Here is a 23,706-nt window from a genome sequence, read left to right as displayed (position 1 = left end):
TAGATTCGACCATGCAGAAGAAAGAATCAGCAAACTGGAGGATAGAACTTTAGAAATTACCCAGTGAAAGGAACAAAAAGGAAAAGAATAAAAAGAGTGAAGAAAGCCTATGGAAATTATGGGACACAACAAAGTAAACAATGTTCATGTTATGGGAATTCCAGAAAAAGAAAAGAGAGAGAGAAAGGGAAAAAAAGTATATTTAAAGCAATAATGGATGAAACCTTCCCAAACCTAGGATGAGAAATGGACATCCATATCCATGAAGCCCAAACAAGCCCAAACAGGTTGAACTCAAATAGGGCTACTCTGAGACACATTGCAATTAAATCACCAAAAGTCAAAAACAAAGAAAGAATTTTAAGACCAGCAAGAGAAAAGAGAGAAGTTACATACGAGGGAACCCTGGGATAATTGGATATTCACATGTAAAAGAATGAAATTGGACCAATATCTTATACCACTCACAAAACTAACTTGAATTGGATTAAAGACTCAAATGTAAGACCTGAAACTATGCAACTGCCAGAAGAAAACATAGGAATAAAGCTCATTACATGGGTTTGGTAATGACTTTTTGGATATGACACTGAAAACACAAACGACAAAATAAAAAATAAACAAATGGAACTACATCAAACTAAAAAGCTTCTGCACAGCAAGCAAAAACAAAAACAAATCAACAAACTGATTGAAAAGACAACCTATAGAATGGGAAAAACGTATTTGTAAACCATATATCTGATAATGGTTAATATCCAAAATAAATTAAAAATTCATACAAATCAATAGCAAAAAAAAAAAATTACCCAATTAAAAAAATGAGCAAAGGACCCGAATAGACATTCCTCCAAAGAAGACACACGAAAAGCCAACAGGTACATGAAAAGATGCTCAATACCACTAGTCATTAGGGAAATGCACATTAAAACCACATTGAGATATTACTTCACACCTGTTAGAACGGTCATCCTCAAAAATGTCAAGAGATAACAAATGCTCGTGAGGATGTGGAGAAAAGGGAACCCTTGTGCTGTTGGTGGGATTGTAGATTGGTAAAGCCAGTATGGAAAACAGTATGGAGGAGCCTCAAAAATTAACACTAGAACTACATATATCTAGCAACTCCACTTCTAGGAATATATCCAAAGAAAATGAAAACACTAACTCAAAAAAGATATCTGCACCCCCATGTTCATAGCAGCATTATTTATAATAGCCAAGACATGGAAACAATCTAAGTGCCCATTGATGGACAAATGGGTAAAGAGGTTGTTTTATATATTTATAGGTATATACATATTATAGGTATACACACACACACACACACACACACTGAAATATTATTCATCTGTAAGAAAACAAAGAAATGCTACCATTTGAGACAACAGAAATGGACCTTGAAGGCTTTATGCTAAGTTAAATAAGTCAGAGAAAGAAAGGCAAACACTATATGATCTCACTTATGTGTGGAACCTAAAAAAAAAGAAAACAATCATAGAAAAAGAGATCAGACCTGTGGTTACAGGAGACAGAGGGTCAGGGGAGGGGAAGTTGGAGGAAGACGGTCAAAGGTACAAGCTTCCAATTGTAAGATAAATACATACTATGGACATAATGTACAACATGATGACTATAGCTAACACTGACGTGTGATATATAGAAAAATCGTTAAGAATAAATTCTAAGCATTCTCTTCACAGAAAAGTATTATTTGATCTCATTTATATAAATGTGTGTGTTTGTGTGAGAGAGGACAGAATACAAAAATGCAAAAAGAAAAGTTGTAAAGTACGAAGCTGCTTAGGTTTATACCTCAATTATAACAGATAATAATTTGTTTAATTTTAATAGGTACAAAAATAAATGTTAAGCATAGAACAAGCAAAAAGAAAAACTGAGCCCAGCGTAGATGTCCTTAAAGCATTTGCAAAGGAGGGCTTTATTAGGTCCGCAAACACCTGCAATTACAGGCAAAATTCTGTGTGTGTGTGTTGTGTATGTACTTGGGGAGTGGATGCATAGCCTTTATTGAATTATTAAAGGGGATGTTAAGACCCAAAAGTTTAAAAAGCACTGGAAAGCCTGATCACAAAACCATTTTAAACTACTCTGATTATGTTTTATAGTTTTCCTTCACTCGTTAACACTTCAAAGAACAGCATGTGAATGTGGAAAGAATCTCTGCCATTTAGGTAAGATCTGAGTCTCAGCGTAAAATTAGCATATAGTAGCAGGATGAAATTATACACCATAGATGAAAGTACCTAGCAGAGCGCTTTAAGACTAGTACTTACTTATGCAAGATATCTTCCCCTGCTTACTTGTTTTCAGTAGAATGAAAGCATACTGAAAGCTGGTACAATGTCTTCTTTGAAGTTTTCTTTTGTAATGCTTACTATGCTTTTTGATACGGATGAGCCAATATCCACTTAAGGGCATGTAAGCTCACAATAACTTTTGTTGAATATAACTGTTTGAATGTACTTTCACTATATTATTATATAGGGATTTTAAACTAAAATGTACTTGCACACATTATTTAGAGCCTAACTTGGATATCAGAGTAGGTGGATATACACCCCTGGAAAATAATAGCTAATTTCTTCACTAACATCAAACTGCTGAACATCTACTTTGCATATACATAGCTAGGCACTGTATTATGAGTTGCAGGTAATAAAAAGTCGTTAGTCAAAGACTCTGCTCTCTAGGGTTATTTTACAACAGCAAATCATGTTCAAACTAAAGGATAGACCAAAATAGGAAGTGCCATAGGAATTTAGACAAGGGAGAAACACATCTGAAATGAGAAGGAAGGTGGGTATGGGGAAGGGTTCATGGAAGAGGCAGTGTATGCTGTGAGCAAGGTTTCAACGTGTAGCAGGGTGAGTGAAAGGAACAAATGAAGACATATAGTCGTGATATCATGAGGCACAAACTAGAAATAAACAGCACTTGTCGGGGCTTCCCTGGTGGCGCAGTGGTTGGGAGTCCGCCTGCCGATGCAAGGGACGCGGGTTCGTGCCCCGGTCTGGGAAAATCCCACGTGCCTCTCAGAGCGGCTGGGCCCGTGAGCCATGGCCACTGAGCCTGCGCGTCCGGAGCCTGTGCTGCGCGGCGGGAGAGGCCACAGCGGTGAGAGGCCCGCGTACCGCAAAAAAAAAAAAAACAAAAAAAAACAAAAAAAAAAAACAGCACTTGTTTTAGGCTGGTCATGAGGTAATTTAAGGGGATTAGTGAGAAACTAGATAAAGAGATATCTCTTTATATATTACTTATTAACAATACTTTTGAACACAAGTATTTAATTTAAAAAAAAGAACAATATAGGGATAGGAGATTAGGAGGTACAAACTATTATTATAAAATGAGCTATAAGGATATATTGCATAGCACAGAAAATATAGCCAATATTTTAGAATAACTATAAATGGAGTATAACCTTTAAACATTGTGAGTCACTATATTTTACACCTGTAACTTATATAATATTACACATCAACTCTACTTCAATTAAAAATGCTATTTTAGTGAATAAAACACTAAGCAGTAAAATTTTTAAAGAAGAACTTAGAAGAGAACTTAAAAATAAAGACATAAAGAGCAGGTTGAAACAGCACAGAAATCTGGCAATTAAGAGGCCATTGATAACTTTCAAAATAGCACTTTTTCTACCCATTCTCAGTGGAGGCAAAGCCTTATTAATCCTACTATTTCTTTTTCTGTTTTTCAAAATCTCAGGATAAGTCTATTTCAATTGTAGCTAATGGCAGTAATGCAGCACCAGAAAATGCCTTTTGTAAGGAGAAGCAACTTTGAATCCTAAATCGGTACTCAAGTCTTAAATTACTGATAACACTGACCACCCACCAGACTAAATGTTTTTTTTTTACGTGATTGGAAAGCAACAGATTGATTTCAATTCTATCTTGTCAAATCTACAAAAAAGTTCCCACAGTTCATTTAGCAACTAATAGCGTACATCCTTCTATTTGGTATTACTCCTCCTCCTTAACACCGGGCAATTAATTTTGCCTTTCTCTGGGAAACGTTTTTAACAAAGGAAATAGAGTCATAAATCAGTTTCGGATAGGAAATCATACAACTATTTCTACCTAGGGCTTTGAATTTAGAAACTTTCCTCAGAAATTGTTGAAATATAACAAAGTCCAAACTCAGAAATAACTTAAATTTAATTATCTTAGTTGCACTAAAATAACAAATTCTATTTTCTGTCTTGTTTTCTTTTTTCCCCAGAAGGCTTCTCCAACCCTAATCCATAACTTAATGCATTCATCTCACCTATAAAATCACTGGCAGGTATGATGCCGGCTTTGGCGGCTCCAGTCCCCTAATCCTGACCCATTTCTTGCCAAAGAATTCAGTTTCTTCAGAAACCAAGTAACAGACATTTCAATTTCTAACCATCATTAGCGTATTTTCATGTACTAATACTCAACAAAAAAACACCTTTTAAAATTACAGAAATTTTTACTGTACTTAAGATCAATTGCACTAACCTGTATTTCATAAACCTTGGGCTACTTTCTTAAAAATGAATTATTATTTTAATATGTTTTTCACTTATTATTCAGAATAATTATTCATATAATTAAATATTTTACAATTAGGTAAGAAAGGTGGAAAATAGTTTTGCTATTCTTGTTCTTTGTTCTCTCTTCTACTTGGTGTGCCTGAGTCAAAATTTTAGAATATTGAAAATTTAATCTTTCAAACCCAAACCAAATTTAAAGGTAATAATAACAACCAGCCAAAACAATTTCGATCCAGAGCTTTGCATGGTCCGGGGAACAGTTCTCTGAGTGGGCCATTTGGAGTGGGATTTGCCCACCTGCCTCCACTCCTTCTGCCTCATATACTGAAGATAGAGACAAAGAAACCAACTCAAGTCTTTCCAAAGTTTATTTATAAATAGAGAATTTGTAATCAGAAAAACAATAACGATATATAATAGAAGTAACATGATTCTTCAGAACCAGTATCTTGTTCTAAAGCAATATTTAAAAAAGAAGGTAAGGGGCTTCCCTGGTGGCGTAGTGGTTGAGAGTCCGTCTGCCGATGCAGGGGACACGGGTTCGTGCCCCAGTCCGGGGAAATCCCACATGCCGCGGAGCGACTGGGCCCGTGAGCCATGGCCGCTGGGCCTGCGCGTCCGGAGCCTGTGCTCCGCAACGGGAGAGGCCACAACAGGGAGAGGCCCGCATACCGCAAAAAAAAAAAAAAAAAAAAAACAAAAACAAAAACAAAAAACCTAAGAAGGTTAGCTATAAACCCTGGCCCTCTTTTTTATTGATCTCCTATTTTAATTTGTTAAAATAAAATCCATGGCCTTTTGAGTCAAACCGTCTCTTTAATTTCAGATTTAAAGATAACAAGCCTCTTTTTAAATGGAATATTGGCACACAGACACCACACAGTCTGGTGGCTTATTACAACTGTTCTCTGTTGGTGAAGTGGCACATTTGCAATCCCCACCATAGCAATCTTCACCATTTCACAGAGTATCATTCAATTGTACATCCCTAGGTGAGCAACAAGAATGGGCACTTGAGCTCAGGAGCAAAGCGTTTGTGGGGAAATCCTAGGTCAGAACCCCTAAAAGGGGAGACTAACTTGAGGATGCCCAAATAACCTGAGGTTTACCTTGGCCACCTCCCCTGGCTTTCTGACTGCCTGGGGGAAAAGTCTCTCTGGAAACTCTTTTGAGGTTATTGGGGGAATCCTAGGACAAACACACTGCTTGCTTTTGCAGGAGGACTTGCCCCATACCCTACCCAGCTAGCTGTCTCACAACCTAGCTGGACTAAAAAACCTTCAAGAAAAACGGGATAGACTGACATTTGCATTTCTACTTCCACCTATTCTTATGCACAAAATATGTAGGTAGAGCCCTCTTTCTCACACCCCAATAGATTCTGCTGTCCTTGAAACCCATCTGGTAGCTGCAGTGACTACAATGAAGGGGGTTATCGGAAACCATATTGGTACTGGGCTTAAAGGATTTTTCATGCCATGCATTTTGGGGAAGGACACAGATAACAGTCCAAACGTGGTATAAGGCAATGCCCTTTCTGGGTCCTTGAAAAATCAGTCACGGAACACAGGTGGTGGACAGGAGCTGACAAGAGCTGGTTTGTTAATGAGCACAGCATCCCCGGCGGGGGTGGGGGTGGGGGGAAATCAATGAAATGATTGACAAGAGAAGATGGTAAATGAAGGGAGAAGTGGGGACAAGTGCTGCTCAACCCAAGCTGAACTCCAGGAGGTAAATTTCTCCTCTAATTTGAGATTCTTTCTAAAGGTTCAGTATTGAAGTGGATGTTTGACGTTGAAATGTGCAGACCCATTCTGATAACTGGAAAGGGAGGAGGCTGAGGAACGCAAAAGGAGAAGGAAGATTTCCGATTACTTCTCCAGGCTGCTGACAAGAACCTGCTGCTCGCAAACCACAAATTAACCAAGCGAAGGTTGAAGGTAGCAACGTAAAAGTGCAACTCAAATTATTTTACATTCGGAATCCTCTTCAATATCTAAGCGAGTGTAGCACAGCAATGGTTGATTATCTTAAGATTACAGAGGCTGACCGCCTTCTTTGTTTGCCCAGTAACACCGCTCCTCCAATAATCTCAAGCACTTGGCTGATTAACATTTCAATTTCAGTTGTTGCTCCTTTTCCCATTGCAGAAGGCGGCAGGGATATTCCCCTTCTTCCCTCTGTATTACAAACCCCATTACTAACCAAGCAGAAAGCACCGCGCAGTGTGGCCGAGGCTAATAATAGCCGGGCTGCTTACCTTCTCCGGAGGGATCGAATCAGCGCATGTCCCCGGCGCCGGCTGCCCCGGGGCCGCAGTGCCGCCGCGCCGGGTCTGTGTGTGGTCACCTCGGCCGGCCCCCACCCCACCTGCCAGCTGCAGCAGCTGCTCCCGGCGCTGAGCTCCGGCCGCCGGAAGTCATCCCCCGCCCCTGGCCGGATCGCCACATTCCGCGCCAGCCGCGGGGGGAGAGGGGCCTCTCCCGGCACCGGCTCCTGGAAACTGCGCTCAACGATCGCTACCCTTCCCGGTTGTAGGGTTATTTTCTAGGAATGCTTTTACAGAAGAAGCGTCGCCGGCTGGTGGACCGAGAGAGAAGAGCCAGAGTGACTTTCCCTGCAGAGCGTCTTTCCTCTGAGCGCTCCCCTGTCACTCCCACGGCATGGACGGCTCCATTCCGCTGTGTGGGTTTTCCACCCTCTTCATCTTCCTTATCTGTATTGTTCATTTCGCTGAATTTCAGAGTGGGATTAGCTCTTAAGATATCATTCAAACACTCCGAAAATATTTTAAATTGGCGACTAGTTTTTCTAAGCCCCTTGTAGCCGAGCTCCACTCCCCCCCCCCCACACACAGTTACTCGCACGTACACACCCAGCCAAACCACTCACAATTAGGAAAGCTGGGACCTCTCGCCCTCTTGCTTACGTAATGGAACAGGAAACTCCCAAAGGAGTGGGGAAGTAGGACCGGCTAGCGAAAGCACTCGAGGAAAGAGAGAGGGGTCGCCCCAAGATTTTGTTGCTGTTTAGTGGTGTCCTTAGTGGACAGATGTTCCCCCTCTAACCCCCTGGCCTCGCCCCAAGTGGAATGGCTGGTCTGGTGACAGCTGTAACATTTGAAAACAAAGAAGCTGAAGCCACATTAACAGATGGCTGCATCTCTTTCTTTCCCGAAGGATTGATCAGAATTGGCTTTAAGAATCATATTAGCATATACGTATATAATAAGCCCTTTCCTTCTCTCTTTAAATTGGCACCAGCTATTAACAGGTTTCTCTCTCTCTCTCATCTTCCTCCCTCCCTCCTTCCCTCCCTCCCTCTCCTAAGCTGACCAGATCATCAGTTTCCGGATTTAAGGGGGAAAAAAGGCCAAGGATGTGCTCTCTTTACAGCTGAACCAGGGTTTATTTTCCCAGTGTTGAGCCATTCCCAAGTAGAGAGGCTCTTTGACACTAGGGTTCTCTGAGTGAACTTCTCACATTCAGCTTGCTTTTGGAATTGCCCATCACTAGGTCCAGGCCAGTTTTATCCTTGGATTTGTCCAGCAACCTAAACAGTATAATTGCACAGGGCCAAGGCAGTACTTTTACTCTAGGAAGCCTTCCCAACTCTCTGTTTAGCAGTTCCAAAATTAGGAGGTAGTGTAGCAAATAGTTTCAACAAGGCTCAGTAAGAATTCTTGACCCTAGAATGCGGGCTTTTTAAAAGCTGGAACAACCTAATTCATCTCTCTGTGTTTCACTTTCATAAAATTAGACCTCACCAAAGAGCAGGAGATTCTTAATATGTATCAAAGTGTATGTGGAATCTGGATGGGAATATTACATCTTTAATTTCACTAACCTCTAACTGCAATTTAGTATTTAGCATGTCCTTTAAATCTAAATGCAGACAACAAACCACAATAATATTAGGAGTACCTGTGCCTATATCCCCAGCAGATATCACAGACAATTTCCTAAGGCAGTTTTATAGATATCTCAAAGTATCACTACTCTGATGTCACAATCAAATCATTACCTTTTTTGTTTTATCTAATAGACTATATCTATTTTAGAATGGTTTTAGATATACAGAAAAATTAAGGGGATAATACAGAGTTCTTATATATCTCATTCCCAATTTCCTCTATTATTGACACCGTACACTAGTGTGGTACCTTTTTTACAATTAATGAGCCAATATTAATAAAATAATATTAACCAGAGTCTGTACTTTATTCAGATTTCCTTGGCTTTTGCCTAGTGTCCTTAATTCCATTTCAGGCTTCCATCCAGGACACCACATTACATTTAGTTATCAAGCCCTCTTAGGCTCCTCTGGGCTGTGGTAGTTTCTCAGGCTTTTCTTGTTTTTGATAACCTTGACACTTTTTATTTATTTATTTATTTATTTATTTATGGCTGTGTTGGGTGTTCGTTGCTGCACGCGGGCTTTCTCTAGTTGCAGAGAGCGGGGATTACTCTTTGTTGCAGTGCGCTGGCCTCTGATTGAAGTGGCCTCTCTCGTTGTGGAGCACGGGCTGTAGGCGCCTGGGCCTCCGTAGTTGCAGCACATGGGCTCAGTAGTTGTGGCTCACGGGTTTAGTTGCTCCCTGGCATGTGGGATCTTCCCAGGCCAGTGCTCGAACCCGTGTCCCCTGCATTGGCAGGTGGGCTCTCAACCACTGCGCCATCAGGGAAGCCCCAACCTTGACGGTTTTGAGGAGCAGTGATCAAGTGTTTTGTAGCATACCTCACTAATGTAAACTGTCCAATGCTTTTCTCATGGTAAGGCTGGGATTATGGTTTATTGGGAGGACAACCAGATAAAGTGCCTTTTTTATAACATCTTATCAAGGGTACATGCTATCAACGTGATTTGACTGTTGATGTTGACCTTGATAACCTGGCTGAGGTCGTGTCTCAGATTTCTCCACTGGAAAGTCACTCCTCCACCCCTTCCACACTACACTTGTTGGAAGGAAGTCACTATGTGAAGCACAAACCCAAAGAGTGGAGAGTTATGATCCACCTCCTTGAGGACAGAGTACGTACATAAAGTATTTGGAATTCTTCCACACAGAGTTGTCTATTTCCCCCCAAATATTAATTTATTCAATTATTGATATTTATTTATATCAGTATAGACTCGTGGATATCTATTTTATCCTTTGGGTTATAATCCAATACTACTTTATTTTGTTGTTTGAACTGTTCCAGCTTTGGCCATTGGGGGCTTTTGCTTTTGGCGCCTGTGCTCCTTTGACATACTCCCTTTGGGGTGTGTGAGTTTGTGTGTGTCTGTGTATCTGTGTGTATATGTGTTTAGCATGCATGTGTGTGTGTGTGTTTAACACTTCCTGAGTTTCTGGTACCACAAGGTGCTCCAGGCTCATTTTGTGTATTTCCTGCCCCAGTCCTAGAATCAGTCATTTCTCTGAGGAGCCCTGATTCCTTCTATTGGAGAGTAGTAACAGAAACCAAGAGCTGGGCTCTAGATGTGCTGTTGCTAATGGGGTATTATTTGATTAGGCTCTCTTAACTGAGAGAACAAAGAAATAGATACGTATAGTAAGCCATGTATATACACATATCAGTAAACATTTCTATATATAACTATCTATATCTACATTGAGCTGAGTGTATACTGATGTCTGCAACTATAATCCATTAATGCTGAGATTAGTTTAGCTTTCTCCTCGTTTATCTGTAAATTCATACTTCAATATTAAGAAATGTGGCTACCACCATCCACCATCTATTTATTTAATTGTTCAATTTCAGTACACATGTATCAGAATTGTTAACCCATCACCCCAACATCACTATTTTTAAGTATAGTAGTTAGTAGAGTCTCTGTTATAGCTTGCTATTTAATGAGTTTAAATACCCATTCGTTTCTATATCACAAATTTGCTTTTTAAAATATTCTAATGACTGCATTTAAAACATAGTAACTAGTTTCTTTTGAGATTCTATGTATTATATTTTATGAATTTAAAAGTGTTATTTTAAGACTATTTAAATGGGCTACTCCATATTGTCAAAGGGATCCACAGTAAAAAGAAGGTTAGGATCTCAACCTCACAAAGATTATTGTCAGTTTATAAGGAGATGATATGAAATTGTCTGGTGCAAATGTTGGGAGCTCATGCTTGATAGGTGTTAGCTTTGTCCACTTGGGCAGGCTTCTTTCTCCTTTAAAGTTCTAAATACCTTGGAAGAGAGAACATGCTAAACCTTATGGTTAATAATTTATAATGTAGTGGAAGGATTTGCTAGGTATCAGTGTTGGAGGTAAAGGTCCATATAAGGTTGACAGAGGATGAGAAGAAGACAAGGATGACCCTGAAGGTCAGGGGTTTTGTAGTTGAACAGACTGGGGATTGGATCCTTCCATTCACAGCCTGACTTTGTCTCATTTTTGAAATAAGGAGAACAATGGCTATTACATAGGCTTGTCCTTAAGAGTGAAAGTAGATGTTTAATCTTTTCTTTCAATTTGTTTGAGACAGTGGGGATTAAGTGTGGCGATTTGGGACAGTTACATAACATATTGGATTGTCCTTCCTTGTATAGTTTTCACTCTGTGAAGCCAGACTCACTGGAGGTATAGATAGTTTCTCATGATAATTCAGGCTCCTTCATCCATGAAAGTACTCTTGCCAGGTGCTTTTTACTCATAGAAGACAATCAATGTTGATGGTGCTTGGGATAAAACAAAAATTAAAGATATTAAATGGCAGGAATTAACTGCTTCAGATGCTATACCATGGCGAGAGACATAGGGGAAAGAGAAAGAAAAGAAATGAAATGAGAAATGTCTTACGTCAACATGTATGGTTTGAATCTATCTGCTTGGAACTTGACATACACCAGTATGCCAGATAATTTAATTTAATGAATAGTGGCTAGGGTGAGGTGAAATAGATCAGTTTTTTAATCTATGACTTTTCATTGAAGAACCCTTTTTTAAAAAACAATCTTCGGATCATGACTTTGAGGTCTGCAGTAATTCCTTTCTGATATTCTGGAATTACAGATCAAATGGCCTCATGATATCATGCGTCTCCGCAAAGGACAATATGAAAACCTGAGCCAGAGGCCCTGGGTGCCTGAAGCTGTCAGCATTAGGACCACTCCTTTGGTTTAAGGAGTCCTTCCAGAAAGGACTCATTTAAATGCAAATATACTATCAAGAGGGGTAACCATGTATCCAGTATCTGATTAGCAGCCATTAACAATTTAGCAGAGATTAGCTTCTCAGATTTATTATGGAGAGGAGTTGTCAGGGTGATTTGGCCCAGGCATCTGTCATCCACTGACTGCCAGGTCTCCTGCCCTCTTCACTACATAGGGATCTGCCTAAAGCTGGGAATTTAGTTTACTAGGAAAGAATTGGGCACTCACCGCATGACAATCAATATTGTTTTACATAATTTTGACTTATGAGAAAGGGTAGGAGGAGAATTTCTATAATAATAGTACCTTTGTGTGTGTGTGTGTGTGTGTGTGTGTGTGGTAGCTGCTCAGCTTAGGTTGATTAATCATACTCTACAGAAATCTTAAAATTTTATGATAATCATCTACCCTTTCAATGAGGCCAGAAATTATATCATGTAAAATATGCACAAATGTAGTCTAGGGATGGCAAAGCTATAGTAATAGAAATAGAATTGCGTTCAAGTAATTATAGCTGGACTAAAAATTTCCTGCATTAATATGAAAGCACGGATACAAGAGTACAAGAAAATGATCATTCATATGAAGATTGATATTTCATATTGAATATCTGTAACAGAAATAGGAAAATGGAAGAAGGGAAATGACTACAAACAGAACAGTAACTGTTTCTTTAGACATCGCTAAGAATTCACCTTGTTTTTACTGGCAAGGAGTTCACATATAATACCAGACCTATATAATACAGGTAGTATTCTATAATTGGAAGCCTAGATTTAATTGAGAAATGTATGTGTACTTAAGTGAGATGCTTGGTAAATGGCATATGATACATTCAATAGTGTGGTGTAAGTAATTCTCAAATAAACCCTTTTAAAAATAAATCATCGGGCTTCCCTGGTGGCGCAGTGGTTGGGAGTCCGCCTGCCAATGCAGGGGACACAGGTTCGTGCCCCAGTCTAGGAGGATCCCACATGCCGCAGAGCGGCAAGGCCCGTGAGCCATGGCCGCTGGGCCTGTGCGTCCGGAGCCTGTGCTCCGCAACGGGAGAGGCCACAACAGTGAGAGGCCCGCGTACCGCAAAAAAAAAAAAAATAATAAATAAATAAATAAATAAATAAATCATCATGTAGAAGTCATGAAATAAAACAATGTACTTAGGCATTGCTCTTTAAATTTTTTAACCTTAAGTTTTTAAAGAATCTAAGAAAACCAAAAAATCCTTTCTGGAGAAAGGTATACTTTGAATAAAACTTTTGCATTGTAATGAATAGATTATTAAATAGTATTTATAAAGAATTATGTCTCTATAATTATTCATTTTTTAATAAAAATGAATATTCAACTTTTCAAATCAAATTTAAGCTTATAAGAAGAGGAAATTGAAATTTGATTAAAAAGTAAGTTTCAATGAACTGTGTTTGGTCATCAGGCAAGTGGATGTTCATCCATTCAGCAGATATTGATGGAGTGTCTAATATGTGCCGCTGTTCTAGGCACTAGAGCAGTAGGCTCTAGGAGTGAACAAATAAATCTCGTCTTTATGGATCTTATGTTCCAGTGGAAGGAGACCACCATAAATACATAAATATAGCATGTTAGTTAGTGGAAGGACCATGAAGGAGCAGCGTAATGATGCAAGGTTTAGGGCAAGTATATAGGGTGGTCAGGGAACATTTGAGCAGAGATTTGAAAGAAGTATGGGAGCAAACCGTATGAATACACTGAAAGAGAGGCTTGGTGTATGCAGGTGGGTGGGCTTATACTTTATGTGTTCCAAAGACTAGGAGGTTAGTTGGTTTGTAGTGAAATGATCAAAGGGGAAATTGTTAGAAGATAAGGTTAGAAAGCTAGGTTAGCGAAAAATCACTTAGGGTCTTTTAGGCGATGGTCAAGAGAGAACTTTAGAGGATTAAGAATTTGTTTTTGGACATACTAAATTTGTGATGGCATGTGTGGACATGTGAAGTAGACAACTGGATATACTAGTCTGAATTTCAGCAGCAAGAGATTATCATGGCTGTAGATGAAAATTGGTAAATCATCATGGTATTTAAAGTCTCTAGATTTAAAGATGAAATCACTTTATAAGTAGGCATAGGCAGAGAATACATGATGTTGAAGGACTGAGCCAGGAGACACTCCATCCTCTAGAGGATTCGGCAAAGGATATAAGAAGTGAGCAGGGAGATAAGACGAACTGTCTCATGAGCCAAGTGGTAGGTGTTAGAAGGAAGAGGGAGTTATTATTAATCCTACTGGTAGATTAAGATGAGAACTGATCACTTAATCTAGGACTTGGCAACATAGAATAGATATCACTAATAACCTTAAGAAGAGTAGTTTCTGTGTAGTGGAGAGGACAAAAATAGGTAAGTGGGAGATAAGGAAATGAAACGTTAAGTAGAGCTGTGTTGTTTGAGTCGTTTTGCTCTAAAGAGGAGCAGAGCAATGGGGCAATGGTTAGAATTGGACATGGGAAGAGAGAAAGACTTTTTCCCTTTAAGAGGAGAGGTATTAGACCTTTGCATGCTAATGAAAGCATCTGGTAGAGAGCAAATAATGGAAGATACAGGGAAGAGGAGACACAGTAGAAGAGAAATCCCTGATTCGGCCAGAAGGGAGGTATCCAGTGCAGAGTAGAGGGTTCGGCCTTAGAACAGAGGACAAACATTTCTTCTGCCAAAGGAAGAAGGAAGGCAGCACACGTGGTTTCAGATAGATCCAGGTAGGATGGTAGACTTGGTGTTTGGAATTCACGGATATTCTATTTTGATCCCTCCTGTATTCTCAGTGAATTAGGAAGCAGCTGAGAATTTAGAGGAAGACATGTTATAGACGTAAAGAAAGAGGAGTTATGAAATTGTTCTCTAGGACAGAAGAGAATTGATTCAGCAATCAGTTTTCTAGTAAGTACTAAGAGTTCACATGGGGTAAAATGATTATGAATTTAAATGAGGCAAATTAGAAAGGCTGCTCATTTTTTTCTCCAGCCATGTTTAGTTGTTTGGCCCAGACGCTGAATTGGCATAAGTTCTATTTCACTAGGGCTGGCATTTTGCACTGCCAATATGACTAAGAGTGAGGGCCAAGGGACTTCACAGTGTCTCTGCAAAAGAGTGCTTCTAATGACAGACCATGGGCTCTAATCAGGGTAAGCAGAGAACTGAGGAATTACGCCTTGAGCGCTACACTTGATTTTAACTGCAGGTTGGAACACAAAACTGAAAATCTTGACTGATAATGGTATGGTAAGGGCAAACACAGATAGAACCTCCACATTTCACTCTGTTACACAGGAATTCTCCATGTTTCTTTCAGCTGAATTCCTGTCTCTCATTTCTTGATCCTTAATTCAGTGACATTATCTGAGGGGAGGTATGCATTTTTGATAAAGTCTTTCAGAAATGCATTTTACAAGACTACTTTTAATTTTAAAGTTGTTAGACTAGAAATAAGTTTAACAGAACTTGCAATGTTTTCAAGTGCTTTTCTTTTCTCTAAAGAGACATTTGTTTGACTATTACACCGAATACCATCCTTCAGGTGTTCTTCCTCTGGCATTGAAAATAGGAGTAAAATGTAACAATTAAACAAACATCTTATCTTCAAACAGATATGGATCACTGTTTTCTTTCTAATATGGGCCAAATCTTGCTATTGACACCATGTCCATTTTTTCCCCAGTGTAACTAGTTTTCCCTTCATTGTGTGTATGAGACATGTTTGCCCCCTCATGGATGAATCTGGAACTGTCACCGTGAACTTTTTCTTGTTTTTATAGGGAAAAATAGACTGAAAGTATAGATATTGTGGTCAATGGGAATTATTTTTGAAGGAAATGTTGAGGCTGACCAAAAGAGGTTGAAATCACTAGATGTTTAACCTTCAATTAGTTTCAGAACTTGGGATTATGTTAAGAACCACACTTTAAGTGAATCTGGAAGAAGATGATAGACAAAAAAGTTTAAATTTTGACATCCTTTTAAAATATGAGAACACAGAATTGTGAAGAAAGCTAGTCTCACTCTTATTTAAATATTAAAATGCTTAATGTTTGTAACTTAACTCAGAAGGATGAGATGGCTTTTCTTCAATTAGTTTAAGATTATATAAATATAAATGAAGGAAAACCTGCCATTGATTAATCTTCACTTGCTACATATAGAATTATACAAGTTATGAGAAAGTCCATTCTTAGGACTGTGGGAACAACAATGAATCTGACTTTCCCTTAAGTGTTTTCCCTAACATTCTAGAAAAAATAACTTCAATGTGCCGATTTAGACATTTATGACTTATTTGCTTGTCACTGTTTCCGTTTCTAGGAATAAGACCCAGTTTCTTTCCTCAAAAGAGTTGCAAGTTGATACAGAGCCAAAAATTGCAATCAAGTGTAATCAATTCCACTGCAGAAGTTTGTACTTGATATAAATTAATAGAAGTGCAAGCAATGTATTTGAAGTTCATTCTAGAGGAGTAGTTCAGAATAGCTTCATAGAGGAGAAGACCTGAGCTATCTTGGGAGATGTTTAAACAGATGAGGCGTGGAGCCGGAGTTGGGAAGGCAAAGGCAGTGTAGCCTTAGAGTGCAAATGTTCACAGACATGATCTTGTGGCTTATTCACCATTCTTACCGACCTAAGAAGGACACCTGCTGGTAGCTTCATCATCATCATCATCACCATCATGTTAATAAAGAATGGATATTTTTGTCAGGTAGTCAAACAAGCTCTTTACATGTAGCACCTAGATGTTTTCTACGATCCACCTTATGAGTTCAATCATTGTAATTATTCTCATTTTTCACATACAAAAATGAAGACTCAGAGAGATTAAGTAATTTGTTCAAATCTTGGTGTGTGCCCTTTCAACTCCATGCTCTGTACCTCTGTGCTTAACAGGCTAGGATGATTTGCCCATATTAAGGGCTCAGATATTGGTTGATAAGTATAATAATCTCATAAAAGGTAAAGTGAAGTAATCTGCTTTGATGTTTATGATGCAGTTTGGTGAATGCACTTAAGTGCCAATAGATGAATAATAAAAGTTAGAAACACACAAAACATAGAGAATAAAAATTCATATATGTATGTCTGTTGGGAACAAAAAATCCTCTTGAATGTCTAACTTCTTAGTAAATATCAGGATATCACATACACATCATTAGGCAGCATCAATGGAGTATCCTCTGTACCCTGCAAGAGGGCACTGTTACAGATGCACAGAAAGAAAATTCATATTTCCTGCACATTATAAATAAGGACATACTATGATCACTCTTTAAGAATAAAGTAATTTGAATTTTTAACATTTCCTTATCAATTGGTGTATATGAATCATGTTAGGTGAAGAATTATTGGTTGATTGGACATTTTATGTTTTAATTCTTTTCAGAAAACAGTAAACAAATCCCTTTAGGATCAAAATATCACATTCAGCAAATGAGCTATTATACTGAAGAAAGTGATGAATTCAGTAAAGTGTCTGCAATCTAAAATATTGTTATAGAAGAAGTAATTGAAGGAACTGGGAATAGATGACATGAAGCAAGACCAGGAGAGAAGTAGGTGGTCGCTCTAAACTATTTTAGGAGTTGTCCTATGAAAAAGGGTTTAGACTGTCCCACACTGAAGATTTTAGACCAAGTAGACAGGTTTAGGTTGATAAAAGGATGAATATTTTGACAAGTAGAACCTTTCAACTCTAAAATGGACCGACTGCATTTTAAACTCAAGAACTCCCTGTTACTGAAGTGCTTTAACAGAGGTTGAAGTTAAGCAGTTGGAAAAGGAAGAGCCTTTACAGTGAGAAAATTCTATGATTCTATGGTTTTCAACTCATAAATTTGTGTAGTTCATCCATTTTATTCATTGTATACACTTAAGTATATTGTTCCTTGAAATGGCCAAAGTTGTTTCCTGTGCCACACACTATGAATGCTAGGGTTGGTCCTGTGTAAATCTTACCCCCATTGAATTAGTATTGACCCTAAACAAGCAGCTTTCTTCCATAAGGAAACAAGAAAAGAGGTTCAGAAATGTCCAAACTAAGTTTCTATAAAACGGTGTTATCAAATCTTATTTATCAAAAAACTTCAAACAGGGGCTTCCCTGGTGGCGCAGTGGTTGAAAGTCCACCTGCCGATGCAGGGGACACGGGTTCGTGCCCTGGTCCAGGAAGGTCCCACATGCCGGGTAGCGGCTAGGCCCGTGAGCCATGGCCGCTGAGCCTGCACGTCCGGAGCTTGTGCTCCACAACGGAAGAGGCCACAACAGTGAGAGGCCCGCGTACCGCAAAAAAAAAAAAAAAAAAAAAAAAAAAAAGGGAAGATGCAGACCTGTATGCTTCAGGATTTTCTCACCAAAACCCCACACAATTTCTTTACTATTCCAGCCAAGTATGGCCTAGCCCTACCCTCATCCCTGTTTTTCTTGGTTTAGTAATAAAGAAAGAGATGGAAATAAAGAAGAGATATTAGGTAGAAAGATATAAAATAGTGGGGAAAATAATATAAGTGAAGTCATGTACCACCACCATTTACTAGAAGTGAACTTTCAGCACCAACATTAATATTTTTTCCTGTTATATCTGTAAATGATAATAACTAATATGTGCATAACAATTTTCAATTTAATCAAATCTTATTTTTATAACTAACTACTTCGCAACAAGTAACACGCTAAGGCAACATCAATAGATGAAAAAAGGTAGTCCCTGGCCCCAAGGAATGTTGCCCAGGAGAACACAGATATATGTAAAAAATACAATCACAATACAGTGTAGCGAGTGCAACAACCAGGAATGAAGAAGTGCAAGGGTAGCAAAAAGGAGCGTGTGATCACAACACTAAAAAGAAGACTGCACAAAAGACATAATATGTAAACTGAGGTTTGAAAAATGAAGTGGGTTGCCCAGGTACCCCATAGGGAGAAAGGAATTCTTGGAGGAGGGAAAAGCATAAATGAAGACAGTGAATTGTTCATATAATCCAGAAGTGAAGTAGGCAATGGTAGGAGAAATGATTGGACACAGGCGTCATGAATACTTGCAGGTCTGCATTTTAGCAAGTCCATTCTAAAGGAAACTTTGAGGATCAACTCGGGGGTGGGGGACCGCGGTGGGGACAGAACTAGTCATTCCTGCAAGAAACACTGGAACCAGTTTCTACCAACCCACCAATAGAACGACTTCAAAGGCAACATGGTATCACAGAAAGGGTTTGTTTTTTTGTTTGTTTGTTTTTAGTTCATTAGGCCTCACTTAAAATTCTGATTCCACAATGCGTTTGCTTTGGGATCTTGAACAACACTCATAACCTCTGCAAGTCTCAGTGTAGTAAGTTTATGTGATTACCTTCATCTGTAATATCTCTGCGATGCAATTTTAATGGAAACTCAAGTTCAGGTCAAAGGCAAGTTTCTCTGTAACTTCTCCTCCGAATTGATTCAAAAGCCGTCTCTCCCGTCCTCATTTGGCTTCTCTTATGGAATCTCATAAAAACTTCTAAGACCTCTTTGGGTTTTTGTTGTTGTTGTCTGTTTGTTTGTTTTTTAATTTAAGTATAGTTGATTTACAATGTTGTGTTACTTTCAGGTGTACAGCACAGTGATTCCTTTTTCACATTCTTTTCCCTTATAAGTTATCACAAAATATTGAGTAGAGTTCCCTGTGCCATAGAGGAGATCCTTGTTGTATCTATTCTACGCCTTCTTTGAATGACCACAGCACTTGTTGTCTGTATCAGTTTTATGTCTCTGGTTGCTTTGTGACTGAAAATGAAAAAGTTCTATTTGTTCATGTCCTGGCCCTTCCTTAAAAATCTGTTCATTTATGTATTTCATATTTATTGACTACATCTTAGACACCGTGTTAACTGCTGGTTCTAGATGTTAGTAAAATATAGACCTTCCTGCTCAAAAGGTCACAGTATTTGTGGGAAAACAAAAAAATGAACAACCTATGTCTCAAAGAGCTTTGTACTTCCCAAAGAGAACACACCTAGTAGGTACAATAAATACATGTATCATACATAAATGTATAAATAGTTAATGGGATTAAAAACTAGAGATAACTGCTTTTCGATTCTGAGGAAATGATGATTATATTTCACCAGGAGCTCAACACCACTCTGAGAATGAGGGCTTAACCCCCGTCCTCACTCACTGCATCGCTTTTCTGTATAAAAACACACAAGTCTGTACATACGCTCTAGAAAAAGGCTTATCTGGCATGAATTTCAGATAGCAAGAAGAAAACTTCAAGAGGTTCAGAGAAGCATCCGGAAGCTCACGTGATTATCTGGCACTAATACAACTTGCTTGACAGGAAAATAGAGCTGTAAATCTCACAAAATTAGATGATCTTTGAAGAATTTCAAAACCTCCTGCTATTAATTGGAAATCCTAGAAGAACCACTTCTTTTAAAGCATACTGATAATATGCTTTACAGCTTAATATTCAGAAGCCTATGTTTTGGCTAAGTGAGCTTCAGGAAAGAAGGAAACTTGAGGTTCAGTTCCGTCTACTCTGGAACCTCTGGTCAAGACATCTACTTCTGTGCTCAGCCATCTTATCACCTGTAAAATGGAGGCAACTCTAAGAACACATAGTTACACAGATGCTGCACAGTTTCACGTGTCATTGTCCTCATTTGTTTCAGAAAAACCAGTAACATCTAAGCTACGACTGCAAAGAGAGCAGTGTTCCTTGGGGTCATCTAGTGCAGCTCTGTCAAAGGAAAGAAAAGGAAAGGGCCTAGAATAACTATAATTTTCCCAAGAGGACACTATTATTTTATGGTAAATCTGAGTCAAGAACCCTGATCTCTTTGATGACATTCCATTGTTCTTTCATTGGGTTGTGAACAACCCAGAGAAAGAAAGAGAAATAAAACTCCTATGTGCTGTGTCACTGGTACAGGACGTGACAAGAGTGGAATTGGAGAACTACATATTAACAGGTATTTGGGAAATTCTTCAAACTAATTAAGATATATACCAGGTCCATAAAAAACAGTATGTTTTCTCAAGATGATTCTGTGGAATGAACAGAACTGGTAACTGAAGGTGTCTGTGTGCTGCAGTTCCAAACAGGATGGGTGAATGCTTGTCTTCTGGCACCTTGAAGACTCCACCCCAACATACACATTAAAATAAAATTAACATTTCAACTGGGTCATAGTTAATTCTGCATGTTCTTGTAAGTCAGCAAAATATTTCATATATCATTTAAGTTGTCACTCAGTTTTTTTTTTTGTGGTACGCGGGCCTCTCAGTGTTGTGGCCTCTCCCGCTGTGGAGCACAGGCTCCGGACATGCAGGCTTAGCGGCCATGGCTCACTGGCCTAGCCGCTCCGTGGCATGTGGGATCTTCCCGGACCGGGGCACGAACCCGTGTCCCCTGCATCGGCAGGCAGACTCTCAACCACTGCGCCACCAGGGAAGCCCCTAGCCATTCATCTCTTGATGACACTTAGGTTGCTTCCATATCTGGGTAATTGTAAATAATGACGCTCTGAACATTGGGGTGCATGTATCTTTTCAAATACATGTTTTTGAAAACACGTGTTTTTGTTTTTTTCGGATTTATACCCAGGAGTTGAGTTTCGAGGTCATATGGTAGTTCTATTTTTAGTTTTCTGAGAACCCTCCATACTGTTTTCCACAGTGGCTGTGCCAGTTTACATTCCTACCAACACTGTACCAGGGTTCCATTTTCTCTAAAAATTGTAAATTTTCTTCCTAGGTGTAATTGAGATGGTAGTTCAATAATAACATAAGATCAGGTGAAGTCTAAAGAAATTTTAGAAAACCTGGATAAAGTAAGAAAAATTCTGTTCGCTGGCATCTGAATGTTAGAGAGACACCAAGACATGTGGGCCAAGTTCTGGAGAGAAGGGAAACACAGACGCAAGCTTGACATTTGGTGCAGCTTTTCTCCTTGGGGCATTTGCTGATTCAAATCTTACAGCCTAGGAGCTGAAAAGCCAAGGAGTTCAAAAGACTAACCACAGAAGCTGCTGGCATCCCTTGACTTGTAGGTGCAGCACTCTAGTCCTGCCTCTGTGGTCACTGCCTCCGCCTCTTCTTTGTATATAATCTCCTCCTGTAAGTACACTTACAGATGGCACTTAGGGCGAGGATAGTCTCAACTCAAAATCCTTATATCTGCAAAACTTTACCTTGTAAGGTAACATTCTCAGGTCCCAGGGATTAGAGCCTGAGGTCTTTGGGGCCACCAGTCAGCCCACTGTAAGCCCTAAACGTCTTCTCTCCTGAGGAAGGTCTAGGCTGGGCAGAAACCCCGACAGACATCTACCAGAGGCCAGATTGAGAGCCCTTTTAGAAGGTCATTTCTCAGCTCATTTGGAACCTTGCTATTGCCCTTTTTTTTTTTTCTTTTCTTTTCGGTACGTGGGTCTCTCACTGTTGCGGCCTCTACCGCTGCGGAGCACAGGCTCTGGACGCACAGGCTCAGCAGCCATGGCTCACGGGCCCAGCCGCTCGGTGGCATGTGGGATCCTCCCGGACCGGAGCACGAACCCGTGTCCCCTGCACTGGCAGGCGGACTCTCAACCACTGCGCCACCAAGGAAGCCCTGCCCTTTCTTTTTTCCTCCTGTTTGTCCTCAACAGGGGGAAGCATTAAGAGTAAATGAGGGGCTTCCCTGGTGGTGCAGTGGTTAAGAATCCGCCTGCCAATGCAGGGGACACAGGCTCGAGCCCTGGTCCAGGAAGATCCCACATGCCGCGGAGCAACTAAGCCCGTGCGCCACAACTACTGAGCCTGCGTTCTTGAGCCTGCGAGCCACAACTACTGAAGCCTCCATGCCTAGAGCCTGTGCTCCGCAACAAGAGAAGGCCATGGAATGAGAAGCCCGCGCAACGCAACAAACAGTAGCCCCTGCTCGACACAACTAGAGAAAGCCTGGGCGCAGCAACGAAGACCCAATGCAGCCATAAATTTAAAAAATAATAATAATAATAATAAAATAAATGCATTAGCAGATTTTGGGTTTCCTCTCATCGTTACTGTATTGCTTTCATTCCTAAGACGCTAAAAAATTGGAAACCACTCCACTTACCAGGAACACACTTTGCAACACGGATCCAGGGGAAGCTGTTTTCTTCCGTAGACACTTCATGACCCCGGTTTCCACAACAGCAGGCACTGCTGGCTCTGCCAAGTTGCTGGAGAAGGGCACCTTATCTGCAAAGTCACGAATCCAAATGGGCCCCCATTGGCAAGGGTGGAAGGAAGTTGTTTGGCTTAGCTTCTTGGGGGATCAGAAGATTGGGAGTTCTGGTGGGGGGACTGCAGGTACCTTGCTGTCCCTTGGTACAACGTCAGGGGAAAGAAAGGTCGCTGGTAGCTTCTCAGAGCTACCAGTTGGGGCTGTGCAGAGCGTCTTAGTAAATGCCATTTTGGTTGCAAATAACAGAAACTCAAACCGGCTGAAGCAAAAAAGGGGACATCTACGGGGAAGAAAAGATGGCTCCTGCCTGTCCAGACTCCTCAGCTTTGCTTGCCCGTTGATTCTCTAACCTTCCGCATTTCCTTTCAGTAAACTCCTTTTCTGTTTAAGTTAGCCACAGGAGATTTCTGTTGGTTGCAACCAGAGAATCTTTAGTGATACAAAACGTCCTAGTGGAACCCAAGGGCAGGCATTGGAATGGGCCTTTCCAAGGAAAGAAACCAAGAACCAGAAAGTCATCAGGAATCAGGGCAACTTTCTGCATCAGTTGGAATGCCTTCAGCTTTTTTTTTTTTTTTTTCCTTCATGGAGCTCATAATCCATTCATTTATTCAATAAGCAATTATTGAGTGTCTACCCTGTGCCAGGCACCCTGCTAGGTCTTAGAGTTCCATACAGGTGTAAAATATGCCAAGACCCCTGCCCTCAAGTAGCTCACATTCTAGTGAAGATAAGACATGTGAGCACATAGAGTATATTCACAACACAGAATAAGAAGAGCTATGC

This window comes from Mesoplodon mirus (genome assembly GCF_964341445.2).
Source record: "Mesoplodon mirus genome assembly, chromosome: 7".
NCBI classification, from domain to species: domain Eukaryota; kingdom Metazoa; phylum Chordata; class Mammalia; order Artiodactyla; family Ziphiidae; genus Mesoplodon; species Mesoplodon mirus.
Note: the sequence above shows the minus strand (reverse complement) of the source record.